Source organism: Aplysia californica, unplaced genomic scaffold, assembly GCF_000002075.1.
Source record: "Aplysia californica isolate F4 #8 unplaced genomic scaffold, AplCal3.0 scaffold00206, whole genome shotgun sequence".
In the NCBI taxonomy this organism is placed as follows: domain Eukaryota; kingdom Metazoa; phylum Mollusca; class Gastropoda; order Aplysiida; family Aplysiidae; genus Aplysia; species Aplysia californica.
In genome coordinates this window covers 992625-1009251 of record NW_004797476.1, presented here as the reverse complement: position 1 = coordinate 1009251, position 16627 = coordinate 992625, and the positions used below count along the sequence as shown (strand labels likewise).

General features: G+C 39.5%; 1 protein-coding gene across 1 annotated transcript in view; it reads left to right on the top strand.

Moving 5' to 3' along the window:
- Positions 1–713: 713 nt before the first annotated feature.
- The window catches only part of LOC101846355, a 31206-nt gene continuing 15292 nt past the window's right edge, over positions 714–16627 (top strand). Inside the window, exon 1 of the mRNA XM_005099237.3 lies at positions 714–926. The gene's annotated coding sequence lies outside the window, so the exon portion shown is untranslated. The remainder of the gene's footprint in view (positions 927–16627) is intronic.

Genomic DNA, 16627 nt, shown 5'->3' with positions numbered 1-16627 from the left:
CACACACACACACACACACACACACACACACACACACACACAGCCACACGCGCGCGTAGGCCTACCCAGCCACAGTCAGCCGACACATCAGTTCTGAACAATGCCGATGAGCCTCAATACAGTTCAGATAATCTAAAAATACCATCACATCAAGCAACTAAAATAAAACAATAGGCCTATATCTAGGTGTATGCCATGCATTGGAAGTTGCGCAGTGGTTCCTCAACAAACTACACTCAACCATGACAGTGCTGTGCAGAATTTAGAATATTAGAGCAGTTATCGTAGCGCAAGAAAAATGATTGGCTGTCAGCTTAGGCCTACTTTCTAAAAATACTTATCGATTGCTTCAAAAAGAGGAAAAAATCCTGCACCTGCACTCAAAAGTACGTCGCCAGTTATTTTGAGTTTTTGGGGTAAGAGTCTGTTTGATTGCGCCTTTAAGCGTCAAAATTTAAATGCCGAAGCTCTGTTTTCAAGAAAAATACAACGCAAGCTAGGTTACCATTTACGCGGACTGCTAAATTGAGCGCAGATTTTTCCTGCTTCTCAGCGCATAACTAAAATACATGCAAGCTCTAGCTGTCAAAGCGTCGTTGAATCTTTTCAATGCCAAATTGGAACTTTAAGGGTTTGCTTTTTTTACTGCCCCCTCCCCCTAAGTATTTTTCTGCTTTCATTTTAAAAGCACATTTTGTTTAACATGACTCTGGGTTCATTGATTTTTCTGAAAAAAGTTTAGAGCATTAGACTAGGTGTTTAAGTTCACATTTTGACATTAGGGTGGAGAAAATATCTGGTTATATTTAACCAAAAAGAAAATTAGAATTACGAGTGCTGTGCAGGGCTGGATCAACGCTGACTGCACCAAACAGAAAGTACTGCTCCACGCAATTCACAATCTGCAATCCTGACACACAATCAAGGTTTGTGTTTTACACATAAGTAATAATTATCTTATCCGCTTTATGTACGCTCAAGATGTGATCTTGTCGAACTTGAAAGCATTTTTGTATCAACAACAATCCCGTTCCCCCAGCTTCCTCAGCCAGGAGCAGACTCATCATTGACATTGTTTGGTCATTCTGTCAAGTCGCAAGAGCAATGCCTGATTCTAGATCTACTTCTTGTAGCCTAACCCTTTCGGATTCTAGACTCTAGATTTCTAGATAGATCTAGGCTATCTAAATTTAGATCTAATCTAGAGTCTAGATTTTCTAGATCTCTATCAAATCTAGAGATATCTACCACTAATCTAGATTAGATCTAGAATCTAGAATCTAGATCTAGACTCTAGATATCTAGATATCTAGATATAGATCTAGACATAGATAGATCTAGATCTAGATCTAGATCTAGATCTAATCTAGATCTGTCTAGATATCTAGATTCTTCTAGATCTAGATCTAGATTAGAGATCTAAATCTAGTATTATCTAGATTCTATCTAATCTAGATCTAGAGTCTAGATCTAGATATAGATCTAGATCTAGATCTAGATCTAGAATCTAGATCTAGATTCTAGATACATGCAAGTCAGTAAGGAACCTTTTGGTTTTGTCTGAAATACAAATACTTTTGACATTGCAAACTAAAAATTTCATTTACAATTCAGCCTTCAATATTAAGTACGGCTAGCCTGACAGTCTAGCCGTCCTTAAGTACGGCTAGCCTGGATGTCTACCCGTACTTAAGTACGGCTAGACAAGAAGTCTAGCCGTACTTAAGTACGGCTAGACTGCCAGTCTAGCCGTACTTATCTTAGGCCCTATTAACATTAGAAAACAGGAGGTTTAAAATACATGCACTGTCATTAAGGCCCCTGGTTTCGTCTCAAATACAAATACTTTAGGTACTGCACACTAAAAATGTACAATTCAGTAGGCCTATTTTTGTAAATAGGTCAGTCTAGCCATCATATTATTATAAGAATAAGTACGGCTAGACTGCCAGTCTAGCCGTCATTAAGTACGGCTAGCCTCTTCCTTGAAGAATACTAGAGGTGTGCGAGTAACGAGTCCAGGCTCGAGTACTCGAGTAATACATGCGGCGAGTCCAGACTCGAGTCATAAGTAAATTACTCGAGTAAGGACTCGAGTCCAGACTCGAGTCTGTAGGTGGAAAACAGAAAAAAGGAGAAAAATTTGGTTTTTAAAAAAGTTAAGAATTGATAAAAGAAAAATTCTGATATAAGCAATTTTTTTAAACTGAAGGAAAAGGAACAAAAAAACCCAAAAATACCCCTTCCCCAAAGGAAAAAACCAACCCCCCCCCCCCAGAAAAAAGCAAAAAGGAAACCACTGTTAGAAACCCACGATGACCAATCAAACTTCTTTCTTTTATGAAGTGCATTGTCTGAGGTTTGTGTACATTTTATTCTTACTGTTGTAACAAAGAATTATTTAAAAAAAATAAAAAATAAGATAAGATAAGATGAAGACTACCTCTATTCTAGCTTAGTTGTTATACAGTTGTAAGCTTCTCACTCACCCGGGGTGAGAGAGCGAGCCTTTTGGCTATTCTCTTCATGTGTGCATTTACCGTGATGTGATACCCAGTGTAAACCACAGAATTCTAGATCTACACTTTTTAAAAATTGAATTCTGTCGTGTAAACAAGCGTTCCAGTCCTCTTGTGTTAAAAACATGCAATTTTATCTGCGGGCATTGAAAGAGAGAGAGAGAGAGAGGAGTAGCCTAGATATAGCGAGAACTTCTGGGCAAAACAAAATGCCGATTAGGGTAGTTCGGCTCTATTCTAAAAGTGAAACAGCCGTAGCATCATTGTAGACCACCAAATTAGTTTTACTTTTGTGTTATAATATCATTTTTTTAAAAAGGGGTTTGTCTATTTAATCATCCTCACCGATAGGAAGTATTCAGAAATTAGGAACACCCGGTTTTGTTTCACAGCGGGTGAGAATAGCCAACACTGGCTAGTCTCACCCGGGGTGAGAGGTCGATCACATTTTTATTCTCACCTAGGGTGAGAATAGCCACTTCCTAAGATAAAATGAAATAAATACGGTATAAACAGCATATGTCTAGAATTGCCATAAGCCAACTCAAGCTCCCTCCTAGGAATTCAACAAAACCTTTTTTGAAACCCACTAAAATTCCCTTTCGGGATACTATTACTCGAGTAATAACTCGAGTCTTAAGAGCCGTGGGACTCGAGTAATTACTCGAGTAATTACTCGAGTCCAGAGCAGATACTCGAGTCTGGACTCGAATCTTAATATGCTGGACTCGCACACCTCTAAAGAATACCGGACCACTCGTACATTATTGCGCGAGAAAGTGGGGTTGATGGGGCAGGTGGTTGAGGTGGAGGAGGGGGGTTCAGGGAGGGGTCTCACCCCTGACAAAATTTTAATGAATAGATCTACCGGTCCGAGATTCTCCATTGAGAGATATTAAAAACGGGAAAATTATGAATTCCTTAGGCCGTAGGTTGAGACATAGATCTAGGCTAAGGCTAAGTCAGTCCGCTGGTCCGGTATTCTTCAATCTTACCAATATCTAGATCTAGACTAGATCAGGAAAATAAACTTGATTGAAACTCTTTTTCTCCATTTTTATTTTACGCCTGCACCTGTCTCATTAATACATTTTAGATACTTTTTTTCTAGTAGTATTTTGCATGCTGAACACGAATTTGGCTTTCATTTTTGCCGCAAATCAATAGTTATTGAGTTTTTGATGTTTGAAAACAGAACTATACTATATCTATGACAAATGTCGTAGTAATATATTTGACTTGTATTTATTTAACAACATCGGGGGTTTCAGGCGGCATGCCCCCTTGACTTAAAAAGAATCGATGGGGGTGGGGGGGGGGGGGGGGTGATTTGATATTTTGGTGATTAGGATTGATATTTTTACTTGAAAAAATTTTTTATTGCAAGGGTTTTAGTGGCCGTACGTGTGTTCTGCAGCAAAAATTATGGCAGTTTAGCCCTCATATCAGTGCATCTGTGTGTGGGTGCAAAAGTTAAAATTTACCATTTTTCCTAACAGTTTACGTTCTCGAGATTAGTTGGTTATTTGCAAATGGAGTGGCTCACGCGCACGTTTGTGTGAGTGTGCGTATGTGTGGGGTGTATGTGTGTGTGTGTGGGGGGTGGGGGGTGGAGGGATTTTTTTTGGTTTACCTGAAGGATTATAGTTTTTGCTTTAGGGGTGACTTACAAAATAGGACTGCCAAAGTCGAGCAGTCTTGTTTTCTCGCAGTACCTTTTGAAGGCATTTTCTAGTTTCGGAACGTTGCCCTAACCACAATTGAAGTATCTGAATATTAGGACATTTAAATATCTCTAGCTCTAGAAATTGAATTCGATGCCAAAGATGCTTCCTCCCAGTCCTCGCAGAATAAAAGATGACGCCGAAATCTCTCAAGTGACCAAAAAATCTCGAAAACAGAAACCGTTCTGAGAAATAGAGGTCAAGTTTATTTTCCCGAGCGTTCTGAGAAATAGTCACTTCGTATTATAATACCATATCAATTTCTAAGGTTGATTATTGGGAAGGTCTAGAATCTAGCATTTCAAGAGTAGGCCTGGCCTAGACTAGATCTAGACTGTAGTTATAGATTATAGAGTGTCGCTAGACAAGAGGTTGGGATCTGGTCATTGTTACCTAGAAGAATTTACTCAAGAGTGAAACTAGAACAAGATCTATTGTGTTAGAGTAGTAACTTAAAATTTGGGTGATTTTGTAGTTCTGTCCGTTTAAGTCCACTATCCATTTGTTTACATCCAGAGAAGAAATCCCGAAGTCTTGATGACCAAATAGGCAACACGAAGAACAGGGATGCCAGACAGGACAGAAACAACAGAATGAAGACAAATTTGGCAAAATAAGAAAAGTGTATGTGGACTGAGGTGTCTGTGGACTGCCTGCCCTCCTGAGAAGAGACCATTTATGTTGAGGATAGGAGGGTACTAGGGGTTTTCATGAGACAGGAAAGACCTAACTGCCGTGTGACCGTGTAATTCCGGTAGGGTTCACGTTGCCCATTCCCTGCCACCAATGACTACTGGCTAAAGTTTTCTACTCTTGCATGAGGTATCGGCCTAGTGGGAAAGTCATTCGATTGTCACATCCTGGGTCATTGTGCCTTTTACTTTTACTTAGAGGTCCACGGTCAGAAGGCAAGTCAGGCATTCCGCTCGGTCTGTCCCCTGCACCCAGACACTCTAAAACTGGCTGGTACCTTCTCAGCCACAGTCACAGAGGGTGTGTTGATAAAAAGCAGTAGAGAGTAGGGGTGTGTTAGTGAGGAGCATAGGCGTCTACCACGCATCGGTGGGTTCTGCCTCCTGCACCTTGTGGGGCCACACCTGCTTCCATCCTGTTGTTTTAACCCTTCTAGGAAACGGGAGGTTTGGTTTGTTGACGCCAACAACTCGCCATTCGCCAGAGCCGTGTCAGTGAAAACTGGAATCACCACGAGCAGGTACGGTTGGCTGGATTGGGAGAAGTTGTTTGAGACGCTTAGGCATTTCTCAATACAGTCAAACCTGTGTAAGACGGCCACCCATTGTCAAGGAGAAAAGTGGCCGTATAAGACAGGTGGCCGTCTTAGGCAGGACTGATCGAAGAAAACAAATGATTCCTTTCTGAGAAAACAAACCCTTCCTTTCTGAGGTCCCAACCGAAAGTAGTTGCATTGTTGTTGTTGTTTTCGCTGGGTTTTCTTTTCTTTTGTTGCTGCTTTTGTGCACGGGTGACAATAAAATGAAATGTGTCAGACAAGGAGGATCAAGTGCTATGGTAAAACAAACACCCGTACTACCACTCGGAGAACAAGCGACGCTTCTGTCACAAGTTCATGTTGACGTCCATTGTTACTTTGTTACAGACTGGGTAAACAGTGACCACTCATCTCGCTTGCGATTTGTGTATGGATTCTGGGCGGGGCTTATGGGTTATGAGCTAGACGGTCAGAGAACGTATAGGTTATGAGGGATCACACGCTTACCTCACCAGCAGCTGAAAATTAATTTTGTTACCTATTGGTCAACAGTGGGAGGGGCCTACGCAACATGATCAGTTGGAGGGACTACCTAACAACGACAGGTTTTTAGATTATGACGGCTCGCCTACAACGCCAGGGGCCAATGCACAATTTATGACAAAGCGTAATGGAGTCACTATGGTGGCCGTCTAAGACAGGTGTTTTTGCTTTGTGTTATAGGGGTTGTGTGTTGAAATATGGTGGCCACGGCCGCGTTGGACAGGTGCCCGTTTTACACAGTTAAATTATATAGAAAAAACGTAAGGGGGGAAATGGAAAGTGTCCGTTTGTACAGGTTGCCGTCTTATAGAGGTGGCCGTCAGGGCAGGTTCGACTGAATTTAAATGAGACCCATCACCAGTCCTTGATCCCATAGAAAAGTGTATAAGTGGGGGGGTGTTGAACCAATGTAATACACTCTTTTTTTTTCGTTCCCGAGGTGCTGACTTTATCAGAATTCCACTGTGATTTTGTTTTATTTGTTCTAAAGTAATTTTTTTTCCCCTTATTACTATTATGATTAGATCTAGATTCTAGTAAGAAAGAGTGTATGCAATATTTTGCTTGAAAGATTTGGTGTTATTTTTTAATGAATGTAGAACATAATATATTATTATGTGCTTGTAAGTGTGTGTGCATGTTTTTCATGAAATATTATTTTCTGGCGTTGTGTTTCCTTCCAGTCTCACGCTTAGTTCACTCCACTACGATTACCTGGCACTTCAGGGTCTCTGCCATACGGCTATGGACTTTCACGAACGAAACTACAAAATCACCAAAATTTGTAGTAGACCTTTGTCATGTGTGTGCTTAGTGGGTCGGGTAAATTTTTAGTTTCACTCCCACTCCCACAGGCAGATGCACTGTTTTTGGGGGGTTAAAGCTTTGTATTTTTGGCTGCAGAACACGGCCACTATAACAGTCACAAATTGTTTTCAAGAAAATATGTGTGTGTTCTTAAAGAAAGGCACAAAAAGTCGGGTTTTGACCATTTAGAGTCAAGGGTTGCACCCTAGACGGTCAGAGAACAGGCCGCCTTATCGGAAGTTAGTCACGGGGAGATAGAGGCCGAGCGCAGACAACGTGTAGTGCAGAAGTGAGAGGGTGTGAGAGCATCACGTCGTGTGCTTGATTAAACAAGTGTCCAAAATTACGGCATTTACGGTGTATTGTTTCTTTAACACAATTTACTTTCGAAAGGGCTTCGAAAATATATATCAATACTTTAACTGGAAAAATACCAACACTTAAATCATAGTAGGAAAAAGTCTAATAGCGGAGAAGGATGGAGAGAGAGGCAGACAGATGTACAAGTGTAAAGGAAAGCATTGTAGTAACTTTTTGCGTGTTTATTAAGCGGTAAACATAAATAGAACAATATTTTAAATGTTTCTCAAGCAAGGCTTTACAATCTTGCAAGCACATGCCACAAACACAAACAGAAACAGACAATAATATAAAACATATATAATATAACACATATTCCACTGGAAACATACACCAACAACACTAGACAGTCGCCCATTTCTTGGGGAGTTCAAAAGAACAATTTATCGGCTACAAAAAATAAATTCAAATTTCCTGTCATTCTTTTCTTCCGCCCTAACAAAACGAAGTAATTCTGTGAGTTTACTCTCTCCACTTATTGATTTCAGGAAAAGGTGGTTGACTCTTAGGAGTGGTCTGTATGATTCAAAAGAGATGAAAGCACCAGTAGAGGAAATAATAACTTGAAAATAGACTGAAACTTTTGGAATAGCACCATCTCTTTCTTTACCAAAGAAAATGATACTGTGACAGTTCCTCATCGGGTGCAACTATTCCATGTTTCCGGAATATCAATGTGAACTGATCGTCAAATACATCGGCTTTGCATTTTGTTGAAGGCGTTTATTTAATCAATGTCCATAGCACGACATCTGTAGTTGGTCGGGGCTTACTTCGGGATAACACGTAACATACGATTTCGGCACTTGGAAAAGTGTTTGAGTTACTGCTAGACGATGGCCTCTTCCAGGTTGTAGAGGATCTATTTTGAACATTTTTAGGCCAATGCAAGGTAAAGCTATAAAATCAGTGACACCCTCTACTTCCATTTATTAGGCAAACTCGCCACCCAAGCTTTGCTTTCTCGAAGTCTTTAGGAAATTTGTAGACTGTCACCTTCTGATCACTAGCCTAGACTGATTTCTATCCAGATCTACAATTATCGTTCACAGAACATTTCTTCCATTGTTTATAAGTAAAGTGTAGTTCAAATTATTTTCATTCTAAGAACTCGCATTCTTCTACTATTGCCATCCTTCACAGCAGAATTTGTACTGCATCATGTCGTAATAGAAAAGAAAGTACGTGAAACAACAGAAAATATTACATGTACAATAAGTCCTGATAGACACACCGCATCGCTGAATAAGATAACGAGATCATGCATGTGCGTTAATTGTGTTGGTTCGAATTATATTTACCGTTATCATCGCTTTTCAATGTTCTTGAAACACTATAAGTATCTATCCTGTCTGGCTCCTCGGACTCCTCGCCATCTTGATGAACAGCAGTGGTTGAAATAAACAGTGCTAGTTCCAGCAGCTACTTAATCCCACAATTAAAGAAAGCACCACTGATACTGTTTAGATAAAACAAGAGTGCAAGGTAACAATCATCGACAGAATAATGTACAAGTACTCCAAGTTATACACTTGTGAAAATAATCCAGAAAAAGGGAGCAGATATTCAGAAAACAACGCACACAAAATGCTGAAGGTGATAACAACACAACAACACACAACACAGCAAACGAACTTAGCGCCGTGTAAGGCAAATGGGTGGTCTCTTTGATTACTTCTTAATTAAAGGGCATCGATACCAGTCTCTTAAATTACAGACAAACAAGAGGTGTCGCCGTGACCGGTAATGCAATTAAGTGGTAATCGGATACCCAATACCAAACGAACACACGTAGGCCAGCGCTTTGCGAGGCAGCAAGATAAGAGCGGGGGGGCATCTGCTACCTGTGGGCCTGGACAGTAGGCCTCTATCTCCTGAGGGCTTGTAGTCAGCTGGGTGGCATGATAGTATAAGAACGTATAGGTTGCACCTTATAGAAAATACAATGCTGAACACAGTGGTTTTTGAATTTTTGAGATATATCTCAAGTAGTTTTTGAGATGTTGCACATTTTGTGAGGGAGGGTATAAAGATCTTATTTTGAGAAAATTAGCTTTTAAATTTAGGACACTTAAAAACCTGGAAAAAACACAATGTTTCAATATTTTTCATGGAAAATTCATTTCTAATTTGGCATTCTGTTGACATCAATATCATTATTAGAATGGTAAAATAATGGTAAAATATAGCGAGGAAGAGAAAATATGCTTCATGAATAGATTTTAACATCTTCTAAAAGCATTTTTCTATATATATCTATAAAAAATACTCTAGTCTCAAAATTATTCAAAATGAAATATTTAGAAGTCAAATCAATGAAAACTCTTTTAACACATTGTTAAAAAATGGTGGAACTATAATTTTTTTAATGGAAACACATTTTGGTCAAAAAAAAGTATTTTTTTTGACATTATCAGCCTGTAGCTGAAAATTCTCTGTGGTGACTTTTTGTACCTTTCTTTAGGCACACACACTCACATTTAATCTAGATTCTAATTGCAAAACATCAAGTTATAAAGGGAAATACGGGGTTTGGGGGGTGATTGGGTCACCAGGTCAATATAACAGTGTTATCATCTCAACCACCCCTGGTGAGAATATCTCATGACCCGCTATTCCCCACCCCGGATATCGACAGTGATGTAGATCTATATTTTTTAATGTAATAGTTCGACCTGCTTCAAGTATTCATCCCATGAGATGATGGAGTGCTCTTACAGAATTAAACTTTTTAAAGTCGTATCTGGGATATAATGGAAAATTACGATGCAGACTTTAGAAACAGATATGATCATCTTTTATTAACCATATATTTGCTAAATTAAATATTTAATGAACCGGAACAACAAATAGAATTATATCATAATAATGTCAAACATTTTTTGCCTCTTAAAAATATATCTCACTATGATGATGCTACTGTGCGGGATGTGAGACCGGCCACTTGCCAGATCATCCGTTGTTTAGATCTACGCACTTAGTAATTCCAAGCTCTTTTCTTCACTTTCATTTTTTTTTTTTTTTTTTCTTTTTCTTTCCTTCTTGCCTCTTCTTTCCCCCTTTTCTGGAACATTTGGAGTTAGGAGCTAAAAAAGAGCCAGAAAGCTGGATGAAATTCTCCGTGCCAGACGCGATCCAAAAGAGCCAAGTTTCTGGGATTTGTCTCCAGATTGACAACCCTGAACTGTGACTATTCGACTTCACGAACACGATCCTGTGGAGCATAAACCGCGGTAACCTCAGCCCTGATGCCTCTCTAGGGTCATTTCCGGTAAAACAACGGGGTGAGAATAGCAAGAAATAGGTTATTTTCACCCCGGTCTCACCCAACTTTCAATCATCTCATTGAACTCTGCAGTAAGTGCAAAATGAAAGTGATTTTAACATTATAATTTTGCTATCTAATCAGAACAGGGTGGATCATTGGAACTTCGGCGCTTTTTCGGTAGTCCCCCCCCCCAATTATTATTCGCTTTTTTTTCTGTTTCAGGAATATAATTGAGTGAATATTTGAAGAGGTTTCAATTTATGAATCTCCTTTAGTGCTATACATGAATGAAAATTACTTAACCCAATTCACCCTGCCTTGCCGCGGCAGTACACTTGTGTCCACCCTGGCTTGCCACGAGGCGGGGGAAAAATCGGTCTGAACTCGACACACTAAACTTAGAGACACATATTGTGCCCAAACTATTTAGGGTGTCAAAATGAAATTTCACTTAGATTTTACTTAAAATGTTCTTTTAATTTTATTAGAGAGAAAGATGAAGGAAAGAGCAGAGAAAACAATATATTCGTCGTCCGACTGCGACTCATCAGCTCTCGATTTAGCAATAGCAACTTATAATAAATCTATGGTCTAGATCTAGCTTTTCTTCGAAGTTTTATTTCAAGGCACTAAAATCAATCTGATTGCCTTGTTTTTCTAGATTTAAATCTACTTTCACTATCATTGCCGCTTATGCCTACAACAAACTAAAAACACGGTTCATGTATTTCAACAAACACAAAAATAGCAGTGGCACTGTTGTTTTTTGTGGCAGATTTTTTCTTTTTCTCGTCCATGAAGATTTCAGTACTCGCTTTCTTGTCATGATTTGCGCTGACAAAACAACAAAACTAATGCAAGCTACAAGCGATTTATTATTTTCAATAGAAACCTGGATACGTGGTTCGGATTTTGTGGACTGGTATTTTGATACGATTATTCTCGTAGCCTGGTGAACGGAAGCGCGCGGCAGCTTCGAATATACTCTAGCTCGGGTGCAATGAGTTAAGGCCATCTGCGGGTGACATTTTCCCCATTTTTCCCCAGTTTGACCATACAGTTTTTCATCTCCATTTTTGAAACCTACATCCATTTCCATCAAAGTTTCGAGCGTCCGTTTCAATCAATTATATTTCAAAGTCATTTAAAAATGGGTTTTAAAATTTTTTTTTGCAATTTTGGGTCATGTTTTTAAATATTTTCTTAATTTTTAAAAAATATTTATTTTTTCGACTTTAAATTACATCTTTTCTTTTATTTTCCACCTGAATAGCTTCATTATTTAACACAATGTACTTCCAATGGAGACCTATACTGAAATAGAGCCCTTTTTGAAGATACTCTAAGATTAAACTTACAATCAGTGTTTTTGTTGGGATTTTTGAGATTTTTTTGCTCTTCATCTATGTACACATTTCCAGAGTCCATAATTTATTTTTTAAATAATAATATTACAAATCTGGCGTTATTTCTTCATTATATAGGTGTTGTAGTTTGTACTTGCTAAAAATGAAAGCCAACGGACGAAAACTAAGAGAGAAGATAGCTTTTGAAATTTGATAAAATTATCCAATATGGCGGAAGTTTGCTTGGTTACCATGGTAACCATGTGCTTATAATAATAAATAATTACTTGAATTAATTCTTTAATGTCTGACTAATATGAATATATCATCTTTGCTACATATATAGTCAAGGGATATGGATTTTAGAAATTCCACCAGCAGATGGCCTTAAATTAAACGCTTCTTTGTATCAGTCAATGGAATGGAAAATGGTTCACTTTCCAACTTGGCAATAATATTAGCAAAGAACAGTTGGCCAAATTGTACTTCCACTTCCGACCAAAACAACAATGGCGACAGTTTGGATGACAGTCAATTTCCCAGACGCACTTCATGATTGCAATTTACAACACTAGGCTGGCATAGTGTTTAATTATTATTTTGACAAATATCGATTTCCTCGATCTAGTACTTTTACCCAGATCTAGAGTCTAGATCTACTACTCGAATGAATACTAAATCGAGCTCAATTTTGGGAATTTCGAATAAAATATAGGCCAAAATAAGGGGGGTGGGAACTACTGGAAAAGCGCCGGAATTTCTGCTGCCTGCTGACAAATTCAAAATTAGTTCCTACCAAACTTGAAAATAAACCTTCAAAATTGGAATGTGGCTGTTTGAAGGCAAGTGGCCCCTATGAAGAAGACAAAAACCAGTCACATACATGACATAAAAATAGTATATATCATCATGTCTGTTCTTCTGTAATCTTTGTTTTTCACACCTGCCTAGTCAAGGATTGGGTCATGGGTTTTTGTTTATTTAAATGAATATTGTGTAGTCCATAGGCTAGACTAGAGTCGCTGAACTGTGGCCCACAGGCAAGATCTGACCCGTGAAGTAAGTTTATCTGGCACGCTGCCATGCTACCGTGGGAGGGAAATAAAACTTGATAGAGATGGGTTCAAAGTGTATAGGATTTAGTCACCAGGTCAATATAATAGTGTAATTATCTCATTGAACTCTGCAGTAAGTACAAATTAACATGCTTTTCTCGACTTTACAACTTTTGCTAGTGTACAGTTGTACTTTTATGAGGTTCGAATTTGTACACTAAGTGTAATAATTTACTATCTTATTACAACATTACTTAATTTGTTTACCTTTTTGATAATGTCACACATGTTAAATCATTTTAAAACATTGGTTAGTTATATGTGCCTTGTGTGTACAGCCGACTTGCTTTCAGTACTTTCACCCCCACACACAAAGACAATCACCAGTACAAACGATCACTTCCCATTTCCTCTCAGGCATATATTTTTTTCCCATTATAATGACACTATGTAAGATGGCCACTTTCTTCCTCGCCAATGGGTGGCCATCCGGCCATCTTAGTCAGTTTTGACTGTATTTTGTATTATATATTTGTACACTGATAATAAACCAATCGGGTGCTTGTCTTCATTTTTGAACAATACGGCTCATATTATTGCATTGAACAAAATAGTATTCGGCCTGTGCCTGGTACTCTAACAGGTATCTAGCCCGTTTTGAAAAAGCAAGTGTCTATTCTCCGGCATCAGGTATAGTTGCACATGTTGCTTCTCCACAGCTTTCCATCTCCGCTGTCGGCACGTTATGGCCATTATTGTTGCAGCTGAGTTCAGTGCCAGATGCGCTTTCTTGTACTGCGTGCTCTTTACATGTGACGTTACAACTTTAAAAGAAATATTAATCTAAAAGACAAATGGAGACTTTTTCTTTGCGTATACGTCTTCAAGTCAATCTCAATGGAAAGAAAAAAACTGTTCTAAATGAAGATCAGTTTTGCATGTTTATTTTTCAAGTGAACAACTCTCAGAATGCATTGTTTGAAAGTCAGGGACATTTGGGATGGTTAAGATTAATCATTAGTATTACTTTTTTTCCCATATACTTTTGTGCAAGATGTCTGTTGAATACATACATAAATTTGATCATGTTGAAAGGGAAAGATATTTCAGCAAAATGAATTTTCAACTGCCTTGAGATTAAACTACCCAACTAGACTGAATCAAGAACCCAAAAACATGTAAATCTATATAGTGGGAAAAGCACTTGCTTTTATGGCAGTAACAGAAGATGATGTACACGTGATTCTATCCTTACATTTTTATACAGTCATGTATTGCATTGGCCCAGAGCAAAAAGAACCGGTCCGGACCATTATTTATTTATTATATATACTTTTATATTATATTCTATGGTTTTGAAATGGGCAAATGTCAATTGTCTATTTTCTCAGCCCAGAAAGACTTAACTTTGCTGGGCTTTCATGTCTTAACAATGCCTGATTTCAGAATCCCAAAGGCAGTATTCTATTCTGATCTGTCTTCTGAGAAGGCGGGGGGAGGTTCGGTCGAAACTCGCTAGGAGGAGGCCGTCTCTCCGCCCGCTTCACGACATCCACCTGCTTCCTTTTCCTTCCCCTCTTTTCCTTTCCACCCCTCCTTTTCCTCCCCCTCTTTTTCTCCTCCTCTTTTTCCTTTCTAGCTGACCATCTTATCAACAGTCAACGGCCTCGCTCGTGATGTGTTGTTATAGAAGACGCGGGGGGGGGGGGGGGGGGGGGGGGGTGGTGGGTGCTCTGGTGTAGCTTGCTTCTTCTTTCCTACTGTATCAAGTATCACGCATCTACCTTCCTTATCTCTCCTTCTTTTTTGTGTTTGTTACTCTCCTGGAACACCTCTAATCGTCAACACGTATATGACCATATTGAATTGTGTTGCAAGTGCTTTAAAACTCTTCTAAGCGGGTGGTTGGTGGGTGCTCTGGTGTGGTTTGCTTCTTCTTTCCTATCAAACATCTATCGTCCGTATCTTATCCCCCCTTCGTCTTTTTGTGCGTTAGTTGTTAGTTCCTCTCGTGTAATACCTCTAATCTTCGGCACTTATATATGACATTAAATATTGTGTTGCAAGTGCCGTAAAACTCTTACTAAACAGAACAAAACAAACTCTACTAATACTGAAAGGTAGGAAGGATGATGCGGAACAGTTTAACGAAGAAATGCGGATTATGTTATAATCAGACGTTCTGTTACATACGTATAAGACTGCGCGACGCACCATAATAATAAGGTTCTAAATCAGAATTGTCAGGGTTTGGAATTAGAGTAGCTGGGACAGACCCATTTACTTTGTCTATATCATTATTATAAAATGTAAGTTCAGACTTATTCCCTTTTTTCCTGCTCTCTAGCAATGTTCTGTTGTCTGCTTTCATTTCCACTTTCTGCCCCCACCCCCTCACCTCCTTTGCCCCTTCCTCTGGGCTCCTGATTTTTTCTGCAGCCTTTCTACTGCTACTCCTTCGCTTCTTCTTACTGCTGTCTTTCAGCCACACCCCCGATCTTCTGGTAGGAAAGATCTACACCTAGCCTTCTCGGACAAGGGCGAAAAATCTCGGAGGGCCCGTGTGTAAGTTGCGCACGTTAAAGATCCCTTGGTGGCCTAAAATCGATGAGTAGGCTTCGGCCGCCACCCGGGCAAAATTCAAAATTTCCTACCAACTGAAAATATTAGTTGTGTCCCGCGCGCTCATATGACCTTATGCAGTTGCGAGCGCGGTAAAACACTTTACAAAAACAAAAAAAACCCCAAAAACAAGACTTATTCCGTGGGTGGTTGGCGGGTGCTCTAGTGTGGTTTGCTCCTTCTTTCCTATAAAAAGTATATCGTCTCTATTTCTTATTATGACCTTATTGCGTTGCAAGTGCCGTAAAACTCTCACTAAAACTAAGACATTTCTTTATTACGCGATCAAACCATGCTACTTTTGTTCATATTCGAGGGAGGTATAGTGGGTTCTTTGTTGTTGTTTTTTCGTAAGTGTTTTACGGCGCTCGCAACTGCATCAGCATTTTAAAAGCGCACGGGACACTCCAAACATTTTCAGTCGGTAGAAATTTTGAAATTTTGCTCGGGTGGCGGCCGAAGCCTACTCGTATCGATTTAGACCACCGAGACCCCCCCCCCCCCCCCCCCTCCGAGCAGTGCTACTGACTGAAGTGTCTTTAGGCCATTCCCAAAGGGGGGCTATTAACATGTTCTTATGCACAGTAGAATTATAAAAATGGGCTGATTTATCAATGTCTTACTCATACTGTGCCGGATCAATATATAGTGGGAACTTCTGCTTTTTCTTTCCTCATCCTTACTATCATCATTTTGTCCTCTGCTTCTTTTGTATGTTTTGTCTCTCTCTTGTGAACTGCTATTTCCGGGGTGCCTTGTTACTATATATGGTAGTCGAAGCAGACTTTGTGCTGTTGGGGCTAAAGAGGTGATTGACATCCACCCCTTGGCGCTCATATGACCTTATGCAGTTGCGAGCGCCGTAAAACCTCTACTAAAACAAACAAGAGGTGAGCAGAGTAAGCCTGATTCCCTGTTTGGATTTCTTTCTTGACATCCACCTCTTGGTGCTCATATGACCTTATGCAGTTTTGCGAGCGCCGTAAAACCATGTCAAAACAACAGACCACCAAGGGATCTTTAACGTGCGCAACTTGCACACGGGACCTCCGAGATTTTTCGACCTTGTCCGAGAAGGCTAGGTGTAGATCTTACCTACCATAAGATCAGGGGTGTAGCTGAAAGACAGCAGTAAGAAGGAGCCAATGAGAA